We start from the raw sequence: 12,320 nt of genomic DNA, 5'->3' as shown, positions 1-12,320 counted from the left end.
TTAACAAAGTAGAAAAGCAAATTTCAGTTGTGTTTAGTTTGATCAGAATTGTTCACAAACAGGAAGTGTTTCAAATGATTATAATCTATACTATGTAAAGTGACTTTATTTACAAGTTAAGAGCACCATTTATTTCATTTGAGTTAAACAATCTTGCTTAAAACTAATAGAATAAAATATTGTTTTAAAAATGCTACACCATCGAATGAAATTAAATGGAGAGGGTTGACCCGGGTCAAACCTCCTGCAACTGAGGTGGGTCGAATCTCCCTTGAAAGCCATTTTAGAATATATAATAAAAAACGTATTAAAATAAATTTTGAGTTTTAAAAGTAAGTACAGTAGACCCTCGTTTTACGTGGGGGTTACGTTCCATGGAAGTGCCGTGTAAATCGAAACCGCGTAAATTGAAACCTAATAATAGTGTTAAAATAGTGGTTTGGTTCCGTAGATAGCAAAATATGTACTTCATTCTAGTGATGAATAATTGTATAACTTTAATGTGTATTTATATCGACTTTTATGCGCAACATGCATAAAGAACCCATAAATTAATTTCGTGTTCTGTTTATAAAAAGGAGCTAGCTGACTATGATAATCTTTTGGCAGTCATTAAGAAAAATTTTTCTGCAATTCTTTGCAGAGCATTAACGTATCCATGATCACTTGCGTCATTTTCATGATAGTCTCTTCCTTCACTAACAAATCAGAAAGATCATTTCTATTGTCTAGGAATGGCTCAAAATTTTCAATATGAGCGTTTTTGGTTGTACGTCACAGACGTCGGCGTTGGTTTTGGCCTCCTTTGTCTCTCCTAAAAGCTCTTCCAGTGAGTTCTGAACTGTGTGAGTTTAACAACTTTACGTCTGGAAAGAGCTCTGCAACCAATCGCATAAAATGTCACCAGTGGCCCAAGCTGCATTATTAGCACGCCAAAATGCAGTTGATTACGCGTAATCTGCTATCTTTAGAAGTCTGGATTTTGAAAGAGGGGAAATTGTTATCTGGCATTGCAGCATCATCCGCGTAAAACAGAAACTCAACCGCGTAAAATGAAATAAAGGTGTCAAATCTTAAACCGCGTAAAATAAACCCGCGTAAAACGAGGGCCTACTGTATGCAGGCTTTTAGCACTTTTATCAGAGTATATAGGGGATATTGTCCCAAAAGCGGGTAGGCTTTCGTATGCCCCCCCCCCCCCCAATGGTGTGTTAGCGGCGATGAATACGTATGTCGTGTTTACCCGAAACGGCATGGCGCAACCAAGCTTAAAATTAAAAAAAAAAGAAAAGATACATTTAAAAAAAAAAGAAGTTTTGTAACTTGTGATTAGTCGAAGACCATTTTTTTATTATTATTATCAATAATATTAACGTATTCTGACACTATCCACCTATAAACTACGATGGTCATTCCGTTTTTTTTTTTTTTTTTTTTAATTATAAATTTAAGGTTATAATTATTGAAATAAAAAAAGTGCTTTTGGGCAAAGCGGATATAGGATTTAATCATATATTTATTTAAAATTTCTTAACTCGTGTGCTGACTTAGATTTTCTCTTTCAATAGGATAAGTATAACTTTTAAAAGTTATTTTTTAGGATGGCAATTAATTAGTCTATTAATTAACTCAGTTCTTTCCTTATGTTTTATAAACAAATGTACTGACTTTAAATTGGATAAGTACAACTGTGTTATATATTTTTATATAATGACAGGTAGCTAGTCAACTATTTTAATCATATATAACTTCATGTTTGATTGAAAAATGTACCAAACGACAATTAGTTAAGCTTACCTGCTTTGGGCTGAATGGTAGGGCAAAGCGGGTTTTTCACATGTTTGTTAAGTTTGATGATAAATAAACATTAGATTTGAAATAATACAAATACAAAAAGTCACGTTTTATTTTGAAGTTAAACCCTGCTAGGAAATAAAACCGAAATTGTTGCGATTAAAATCCTTTACAATTTTCGAGCGTTCTTCGAAAACCTACCCGTTTTGGGCTACCCTCCCCTATATAGTGCAACTTACTTCTATAAAAGTGATTGGCAAATCGCACAGAGGAGATGAACTTGCAACGAAAAATGTTACTTTTTTTCGTGAAAAAGCTATACACGCGGTTTCTTCTTAATTCTACTTTAAAATGACTAAAAAATAGAAACAGCTTTCTATTTGTCTTAATATCATGCTGCACTCGGACCTCATCAATTCAAAATATGTTTAAATATGAAAATGATAGGGTGGATCAAACCTCCCGTGTGGTCAAACCTTCTATATCTCCCCTACCCCGCTCGTGCAGATACAGGAATACAAGTGTAGTCGAACTCGCTTATAACGAACTCAAAAGGGGGCCGCAATTTTTGCTCGTTATTTTCGAGTGCTTGTAAATGACATGTTCATGGCACGAAAAAAATCATAAAATTTCAGTTTATTTGTTCTTATTTTTGTACGGTTTTTAAGAAATTGGTTATTATTATTATTATTTTGAGTTGTATTATTGCAGGGGCGCCAACTGCGAGACAGGGGGGGGGGGGATTTTTTTTTTACGAGGCTCTCGCTTTTCAGAGGTCTTTCTGCAGTTTGAGGTGGGGCTACTACGCCTTTGCTTTTTGGGGATAGGACGGGGGGAGCATAGGCACCCCTGCTTATTGTTTTTTTACTTGTGTTATTATCAGGGATGTGCCAGCTGCGCCAATCGTCGATCCTGCGCTAAACTGCTACAAAATACCGCTAAATGTACGATTTTTGCGCCAAAATCGATTAAACTTGCCCCAAAAGTGCGTTTTTGCATTTAATATTGCAGTTTCTTCAGCATATTTGGCAGTTTTTGCAGATTAGCATAAAGTTCATGCATTTGGAACTGTTTTTTTTTTTTTTTTTTTTTTTTACAATTTTTTGAGCTAGTCTCGATTTTTTTAAGCATTTCAAAATCCGATTGCATCCGCTTTTGAAAAACTCGATCGTTTTAATTTACTGTGTGATTCTGCCACCTTGACAACAATTATTTTGTATTGAACATAATTTTCAACCATTCTTATTTATGTTTTCAGTAGGATAGGACTTGTAAGTTTGTCTTCTTGCCACACCCACTCGAAAATGTCAATCCAGTTGCATCCAAATTGATTTAAATCATTGCCATTTTTAAAAATTAATATTGTTCACCAGTTTTTAGCATGGGTTCCTTAAAATTTAGGGCAGAAAATTGATCTCTAATTTCAGTTGGAGACACTTAAGATGGCAAAAATCGGGGAAGGTATTTTTTTAATTTATTTTTTAAACATTTTTCGCATGTATTTTTTAATTCCTTTTCTTATGATATCATTTCTCAAAATCAATTTTTTCTTTGTAATGTCATCATTATTTTTGTGGTTAAATTGAAACAGTTAAAAATGAAAGGTTTTCATGTTGCCTTTGCAATATCTTCAGATTTATAAATCAAGTAGTTCAGTATAACATATATACATATATATATATATATATATATATATATATATATATATATATATATATATATATATATATATATATATATATATATATATATATATATATATATATATATATATATATATATATATATATATATATATATATATATATATATATTTTAGAAGGTCAAATAAGAAAATAACTTACACATACCAAAAAAAAAAAATAAGTCCATGGCTAAGAGTACGCGATTGAAGTTTTTTGGGGGCTGTTTTAAAGGATATTTTTCACACCTTGGGAAAGGGGTGAAGTGAAAAAAAAAATAGGACTAGGTTTTTTTTTAAATTAGCATTCGAGTCAAAAATAATTGAATAAAACAAATCGGTTACAAATTTGGCAAAAGAGGACATCAGAAAACACATCTTTTCTCAACACACCAACCAATCGGGCGGTCGAGGGGTGATACGGGGGGGGGGGGTGCCCAACTAGGAGCGGGTCATGGCACAGTCTGCACCATGCAGATTGCGCCATTGGAGAGTTGGGCCATTGAAATTGTAAGGGACGGGGGTGTTTTTAAGGCTATTTTTCTTTTTTTTTTAGGAGGGGATCTCCGCGCTCAGGGGGTCTGTGTTGTAGTTGGTGAAGAAGGAGTGCACCCTTCCTCTTGCGGGGGGGGGGATGGACATCCCTGCAGAGGAACAATGTCCGATTAAGATATAAAGAAGTTCTAAACCAAACGTTTTTTCCGGGACCCTAAAAAGTCAATTATCAACAAATTGTCAGTTAATCATTACAAATAACAAATTAAAACTTTCTAAATTCCCCCCCCCCCCATTACCATTGATTTTTTTTCACCAGATAGCTAAAACCGAAAATAAATTGTCCACTTCTCAGCTAAAAACCTGTATTATCCGCCCTTGTCGGTGTAAAAAACATAAAGTGAGCGAAATAAATATGCACTACATCAGATATTCAGCTTTAAAAGTTAACATCTACACTAGATGGCAGTACGTGTAAACTTGAAAATGGTTTCGCATGTCAATTGGCAATATTATATAACAAAATTTTCTTCACGTTTGTGAAAATATTTGTTTTGAAAATATTGGCAGAAGAAAAAAATGTGAACATTTTGCCGTTTTGCGGATGTGTTTCGTGTTTGATTACTTTATACATCCAATTATACATGCACGAATTCTGAAATCAGCTTTTACCGGAATGTAAACTAGAAAGATACAAACTAGAAAGAATGACCTCAAAAAGAATTAATTTCTCTCAGAAACATAGGAAAAAACTTAAGAAGTCTTCAAGTTTAATTTTCGAAACATTACATCAAGTTTGTAACGTGCATAAATTTTATTAAATATTTTATTGTTAGTTTAATAAAGTTAATACACAGTTCTATGAGTCCTCGGTAGTATAGTGGTCAGTATCCCCGCCTGTCACGCGGGAGACCGGGGTTCGATTCCCCGCCGGGGAGGAAAATTTTTTGCATTCACAAAATTTTTCCTAAATGTTCTGTAGTGCAGAGGTTCTAAAACTTTTTCGATTAGCGGTACTCTTTTGACGATTAGAATTTTCTCGCGGCACCCTAGTCCATCTCTAATATTTAAGTACAGGTGTGTATCCCTCATAATTTCGTTTATTTCGTTCATTAATTCGTTCCGTGTAGTATCGAAACCGTGTTATACGAGACTTTTTTATAAATATTTTTTTACTCATTTTTTAACCTAATTAATCATGTACATATCATAAATCATGTCAGTGTATACCGTGTTATATCGAAACCGTTTTATACAAGACCTTGAAATAATGTAAATCAAGGAATGTGTACCGTGTTATATCGAAACCAAGTCATAAGGTGCAAATTTTATAATAGCTGAAATTTCGGCTCAATAGAACATAGAAACGAAAACTGGCAACCAGAACACACAAATACCCAGTAATTTAAGATAAGATTTGTTATAAACGATAAAACTTAATTATTTTACATACCTCAAATTAAAACTGTTATGCACAGCAAGAAAAAAACTTGATCTGCTTTTCTTTCTATGCTCAGAACACAACGCATTCTATAAGAAAAAATTGAGCTTTTCTGTAGCAATAAAATTCGGCTAAGCAACAACTACAAAACAAAATTTAAAATAAAACAAATAGAATCATTCTATTTATTTATTTCATATTTTGTTTTGAATACGATTTTTCGAAAATTCGTTTTTGTTCTCTTTCTATTCCAATTTTAAGAAATTTTATCGGGCAAATTATCAAAACATGGTAGAGTAAATTATCACTACGTCAAATTACTCTAACATGGGCGATGAACATAGCAAATGTTTGAGAAATTCATCATCCATTATTTGTAAATATACAGGCAAATCAAATGACCTTTTAATTTTATACTACGCGCAAAGTCGTGCGGATACCGCCAGTGAATAAATAAGAAAATAAGTGAATGAATGAATAAATAAGAAGGGAATACTAAATGAAGAAATGCAAATGAATAAATTAACAAATGAAAACGTAAGTGATTTATATTAAATGATTGAGTGAGTAAATAAAACATGCTACAGTCGACTCCCGCTACAACGCGATCCGACTTACGCGAAATGGCTATAACGTGAATTTTTTCACCAGTAAAGAATTTTAGACATAAAGCGAATTTCTCGTCTGCAACACGAAAATTTTCGGAAGAGAATCGCGGTCTGTAAGTATCGGCTTTGTTATTGACTAATATTTTTTTTTCGTGAATGGACCCGTGAATGGTTCCCACACCGCACCGTACTAGTCAGATACATCGTTTATACAAATAACTACTCCTCATTTTCCATTTTTTTCATTCTAAATGTGTAAGTTGTTGCAATATAATGACACCTAAGAGCTATGTTTCATCTTGTGAAGATCGAAAGGAAAAGAGAAAGTTTCTGACAATTAAAGAAAAGCTAAAGATTATGTGCTTGAACAACTATAAAATGCGTTGAAGGTAGTATGACAATTAGGTACCAGTGAATCGTCCATATGTACAATTGAAAGTCAAGAAAAAGGAAATCCGTAAAATATCACCAAAAATTTTGAAAATGGAAGCTGCTCTTGTACTGTGAATCTTATTATGAAACCAGGAAGAGGAGTGTTGCCATGTAGAAACGTTATAAAAGAACTAGTGAAGCAACTGCATTGTGTATTTAAAAATAGATAAGTAACGGTTTGATCACGCAGTATAAATCATAATCATCTTCATCTTTTTAAGTTACAAATACCATTACTGGATCTTCTGTACAGTAAAACCATCGAGCATTTGTTTTTCTTACTACAAACTGTACGTACAGTACTGGTTTATTTTATGTGTTTCCTTTACCATTGATCTTTTTTGTGCATCGTAGCAGTATTTTATGTTGAGTAAAACAGTTTTTTTTTTTTAATTTAAAATATGAATAAAAATTCAATTTGTTATGTAACAGTAATGTATAGTTCAGAAATAGTTTTTAACAGTTTGGGGTGGCATTTACAAGTGTATTAATTAACTGGGTATGTTTATAAAAGTTTTTACACATACCCTTTTCCACAACGCGAAATTTCGACTTACGCGGGTGGTCTTGGAACGCATCCTTCGCGTAACTCGGGATTCGATTGTATTTCACTTTGTCTTGTATGTACTTGACTGATTTCACAATTTATTTGAAATACAAATAAGCTTAATATTAACTAAATTAATACTACATTGAATATTAGGTGGTCTCAATTAATATTTAAAATATTAATCGCAGGAATTTTATCATTTTATAGGAACAAAAATTAATTTTGACTTACAATGAAATATTACTATATGAGTATCATTTTTTTTAAATTTCCTGTATTGCCAAACGCTTTAATCTTCGGCGGTATTTTTTTCCTGACTGGAATATACTACACAAGGTACTACATAGTTAAAATAATATCAGATAGGAGGAGCTAAAAGCAGAGTAAATATTTCAACATTTCACTTTGCCCCATGTTCCCCTACTATCAAGCAGAAACGAATTAAAAGAGTAATAAATATCATGTATATTAAAACTGCATTTGATTACCTCAAAAAACTTTTCCGATAATTCCATGTTTACTTCCATGGAAAGGAAAAAGATCAATCGTCATATTCGAGACAAATGTTAATTCGTTATTTACTGTTTATTTATTTAATTTATTTATTTTTTTTTTTTTTTTGACACTCATAGGAACAATTCGTGCATATACACTGCTGGCCAAATTATTAGACTAAAGACTTTTTTTTTTTTGTTTTTTGTGCATTATTTGCAATGAAATGTTATTTATTTAAGTACAGTATATTCTGTGCACATTATTACGTTATTTAAACATAATTTAATGTTTGCAGGTGGCAGCACTCAGCACTGTCCTGCTTTTTTTATGTTCTTTGTTTATCTACCTACCAGGAACATAAACAATATCAGCTTATACCAGGGTTGGCTTTCTGCCGGCAGAAACTAGTTTTTGCCTTGCCAGTGGCAGAAACTGGTTATAACCGGTAAAAACCGGCAGAAACTGGCAAAAACTTAAAAGCATCTTTAATTACTTAAGTGATTGCTAAATGATATTCATATAAGTAAACTAAAAAATTAAACTTGATTTCATCATTTAAAAAAAATAAAATCCTATGCTGATGCCCTTGATTTAGTTTGAGAAGGGAACTTTTCAATTGCAGATGCTCTTTATGTTTGGATTAATCTAACAAAGGACGGAAAATCATATAGGTGCTCAGGAAAGAGGAGTGACATACAGAATTAAAAGGCATTTCTGATTTCAATTTGCTCACTTATATGATTCATCTAAATTGTTTGTGATCGAAATTATCACATGCTTCAAGAAGAAAGTGCTAGAATTTTACTTGCCAATATTAACATAGATTTTGTACCTAATGTCACAGCTTTGCAAAACAAATTGGCCCTATTTCTCGAAACTTATTTTTCCAGTCGAATTTCTCCCACTACCCCCAGTTACTACATGGTGGACTAGTTTAAAAAAATATATACAATAGGTGAAAGTTTCACGAACATTGCTTGTTCCTTCATGCATTGCCTTCTAGCTCTTCTGTTGCAGGAATATTCTAAAGTTTCTCATAAGTACATATTAGATTGAGAAACTGTTTAAATTTTAGAAACCACCTTTTCTAAGAAGCAACTGCAGGGTGCAAACAATGTAACATTCGATTTAAAATTATGGTAATATTGTAATTAAATTGAGCTTTGGTTATCAATTTTTTTTCCATGCGCTTCCTATTAAATGTCAATATTTTGATTTTTTTTTCATTTTGTGAGTTTTTGCCAGTTTTTGCCGCAAATGTGGCAGAAAGTGGTTTTTTGCCATGCCGGTTTTAACCGGTTTCTACTAGTGGTTTTAACCGCCTCGGCTGAAACTTGCCAACCCTGGCTTATACAGTTTACTAGTTCTTTTTATTAGTGTATTCTGTTGTATTTAAAGTTAGTTTTAAATAATTAGTGAGCATGTGCATGTGAGTATATATAATAGTGAGTATAAACAATTTTTTACCTCCTTTTTTAAAAAGTTAAGAAATGGTGCAAACCTTGTGAAAAGTATGCCGAAAAGACTTAAAATGCTCATCGAGAACAAGGGAATGCATACTAAATATTAGATAATTGTTTCACTGTTCGTTAATGTGTCTATAGTTATGTAATCAATAAAGAATTTGCTTTTAAAAACAGTCTCAGTCTAATAATTTGGCCAGCACTGTATGTGCAGTATATGCAGCACAGGATCATATACGCCACCCCATGCTCCAGTGTCATATCATATCCTTATAATATACACCTGATTGCTAAGAAGGCTAACCACGGCCTTAACTTTTAACAATCTACTTTTCTTGGTTACCAAATCACATTAAAAGATGAAGGCATTTTACGTATTTTGTTGTCTTTTCCCTTGCTCTCTCCTGGAACATTTTGAAATGACGGGCCTCTGGATCCACAACAACTTTTTGTATCTTGATCCTAACTATCTAAAAATTTGTTTCACACTACTAATAAACTTCTATGAGTGCACTTTTCATAGCTCTGAGAAGGTTTAAATTTAGGCGATTTTAAATTTCGCGCCTGACACTATAACAGCCTGAATTCACCTTCTGCGGTGCAAGGGTTTTACTTTATCAGTCCTTACACGCATTTAAAAGGTCATATTAAAATTTACAATATGTGTTAAAACCAAAGGCCCACGTTATGTCCCCAGTTTGGGGGGGGGGCATGACCCCCATGACCGCCCCTTGTATACCCGCCACTAGATGGAAGTTGAAGTGAGTGACGTCTCGGAGATGTCAAAATCTACAGCGGCATATGAATTGAAGGACAGCTACCCCAAGAAGTAGAGCTAAAGTTATTGCAAAGTTATCATTTTTTTTTTTTTTTTTGGCGTCTTGAGGGGTTAAAGTGGCGTTGGCGTTCTCGGGACACAGCATAAAAAATCTGAAACAATTTTTTTTCACTTGTTGACTTTTTTCTGATCAAGTAATGTAATCTTTTATGATGTGACGGAACTTACAACAATAAAAGTAAGTCAAACTTTGTTCATCACTTTTTATTAGTTTTTGTACACTCATTCATCCATACACTTCCATCAGGACCTTGTTCTCAGACGGGACTGCACCTGAAATGAAAAATAAATAGATAAAAAATAATTAAATAAATAAAGTTGTTAAAAGTAGTCACTCTCGGAGGTAAAATATTTTTTGACCAATTGCACACTATTGACCTGGCTCAGGGCCCACGAGAGGCCATGTCAGCCGAGATAGAAAATAGGGGCCTCGGTTCCGAATTGGAGTGGTATAAATTTGACGTGTTTTATGAGGGGAGAGGTGCCTGGCAACCAAATTGACAAGGGCTTTCGGCGGACCTGACCTCGCAACAATCCGTTTAACCTAACCGTTTAAAGTTAAACCGTTAACAGTTTTTTTTTTTTTTTAAACAAGTTTGAACAATTGTCCGGTGTCGAATTCACGGACAAGAATTATCAAGCATGGGAAGAGTTGGAAAAGAAGGAGAAAAGGGGCGCCACAGTGCTCGTTCAAAAATTTCCCTATATCATCATTTGGCACAATTTGGAGATCCAATAGGCAAAATGATCATCGTTCGGCGAACTTTAAAGCTCCATGTGGCAAAATTATCATCACTCGGCAAAATTTGTAGATCCATTCCGCAAACTGAGAATTTATCCGCTCTCTCAAAACTTAAGTTTGGGGCGCCCCTGGTCGTGACGTCTTATACAAGCAGTGACGTCATTCGAATAGAGTTTTTTTGTACTTCCGAATTTGATACGGAAGCTTATATTTATTACCTATTATTGTATTTGATACCGAAAGATGTCAATTAATTCGAGATCAAATTAAACATGTTTAAATGACAGAGCATCACTTATCTTTCACAAACTATCATATTTTCCTGCAGAGTTACGTTTCTTCTCTTGGACGTCTTGGATTCAAATTTGATATTCAAACGGTATTCCTAATTATCAATTGATTGATACAGATGCCATAAATTTAATACTAATTCAAAGTAAATGTCTTTAGAATGACTGAGCGTGCCCTGACTTTCAGAAAAGTCGCAGAATTTTCATTAAAAACTCGTCGGTCGTTCTAAGCGTAATCGGAATAATAGTGGTGTGTAAGTCAAAACATTCACAATTTTGAATTAAACAAGGATGTTGGTTTTTCTTTAGTTCCTCTTTTCTTGGTACCAATTTTTCCAAAATATACTAAAACATATTGGCCCCTATAAGCAGTGCCGTAGTTGGAAAAAAAAATTCTTTGGAGGGATTTGCCTAAGGTTAAGGGATACTCACTAAAAGCAAAGATGGTTTGAAACCAATTTCCTTACATTTGCATTGTTTTTGCTATAAAATGTCAAATAATTCGGTAGAAGGAGTCTTCCCACGTTCCATCCTTCCCAACAACAGTACTGCTTACATGGTAGGAAAAGAAAGGTAAGAGAAATTGAGGCGGGCAACAGAACTGCGTCTGTATCTTTCAGCCATATTCACTACACTGTAACAAATTTCAGAAACGTTTTTTGGTATACAAAAAACCTTTCTGAGTATATGAAAAACCTCCTATTCAGTACTTTTCTGAACAGCAGAAAAACCTTTTCATATATTCAGAAAAGTAAAAAAGAACACATTTGACACATGCGCAGATTCACTCGATAAGAGAAGTAAACTAAATCATGCAATGAGGAGACTTTTCGTTTATCGCAGGAATTCAATAGATGTAAGATAATTTTTTAGTCTTATTGTGTTATGATAATTTATCTTTATCAGATTATTGTTGAAGCTATATAAAACCTTTTCTTTGTTTTTCAAAATATGAATCTAAAGCAATCGACGCTTGCGTAGTTCATAACTTCCTGTTTGAATGAATTTTATTTTTATTTCATTATATGCATTAGGTTGGGAAGAGATGAAAGATTTTCGCGCCAATTTGGTACAATTGCTTTCGAAGAACATAATCTGCTGTTGTGTGTGTTTTAATTTTCTAAAACGTTTCTGGAGTATTTCGGAATCTGTTCTCTGTAATTTCCAAAAACGTTTCTGAGTATTTCTGAATCCCCTTTCTGTACTTTTCAAAAAAAAAAATTCGAGTGTATTGTGCATCTGCGGTTCATAATTTTTTCTAAAAAATTGCTAAGCATTTCAGAATTCTCTCTGAAATTTTCAAACACGTTTTCAAATGCTTCGGAATCCTATTTTCTGTAACTTTTTTTTAAATACAAATCTGAACTATAATGGTACGTACTATAACAATGTTAATTTACTTTTTCATTGCTGAGATGAGTACCTGTATTTCATTCCAAAAGGTAAACAAAAAATAAATCAATAAAGTACTTTTATAATGGTGTAAAAATG

At 33.3% G+C, this 12,320-nt stretch overlaps 1 protein-coding gene and 1 non-coding gene across 2 annotated transcripts in view; one reads left to right on the top strand and one right to left on the bottom strand.

Moving 5' to 3' along the window:
* The first annotated feature begins 4,836 nt into the window (after positions 1-4,836).
* Trnad-guc (transfer RNA aspartic acid (anticodon GUC)) lies at positions 4,837-4,908 on the top strand. The gene has a single exon. It is a non-coding gene; the product is annotated as a tRNA-Asp (tRNA).
* Positions 4,909-9,985: 5,077 nt separating this feature from the next.
* The window catches only part of LOC129221446 (keratinocyte proline-rich protein-like), a 38,377-nt gene continuing 36,042 nt past the window's right edge, over positions 9,986-12,320 (bottom strand). Inside the window, exon 4 of the mRNA XM_054855930.1 lies at positions 9,986-10,070. The gene's annotated coding sequence lies outside the window, so the exon portion shown is untranslated. The remainder of the gene's footprint in view (positions 10,071-12,320) is intronic.

The sequence above is a fragment of the Uloborus diversus genome, chromosome 4 (assembly GCF_026930045.1).
Source record: "Uloborus diversus isolate 005 chromosome 4, Udiv.v.3.1, whole genome shotgun sequence".
NCBI lineage: Eukaryota > Metazoa > Arthropoda > Arachnida > Araneae > Uloboridae > Uloborus > Uloborus diversus.
Note: the sequence above shows the minus strand (reverse complement) of the source record. Positions and strands in the feature narration are given on the sequence as shown.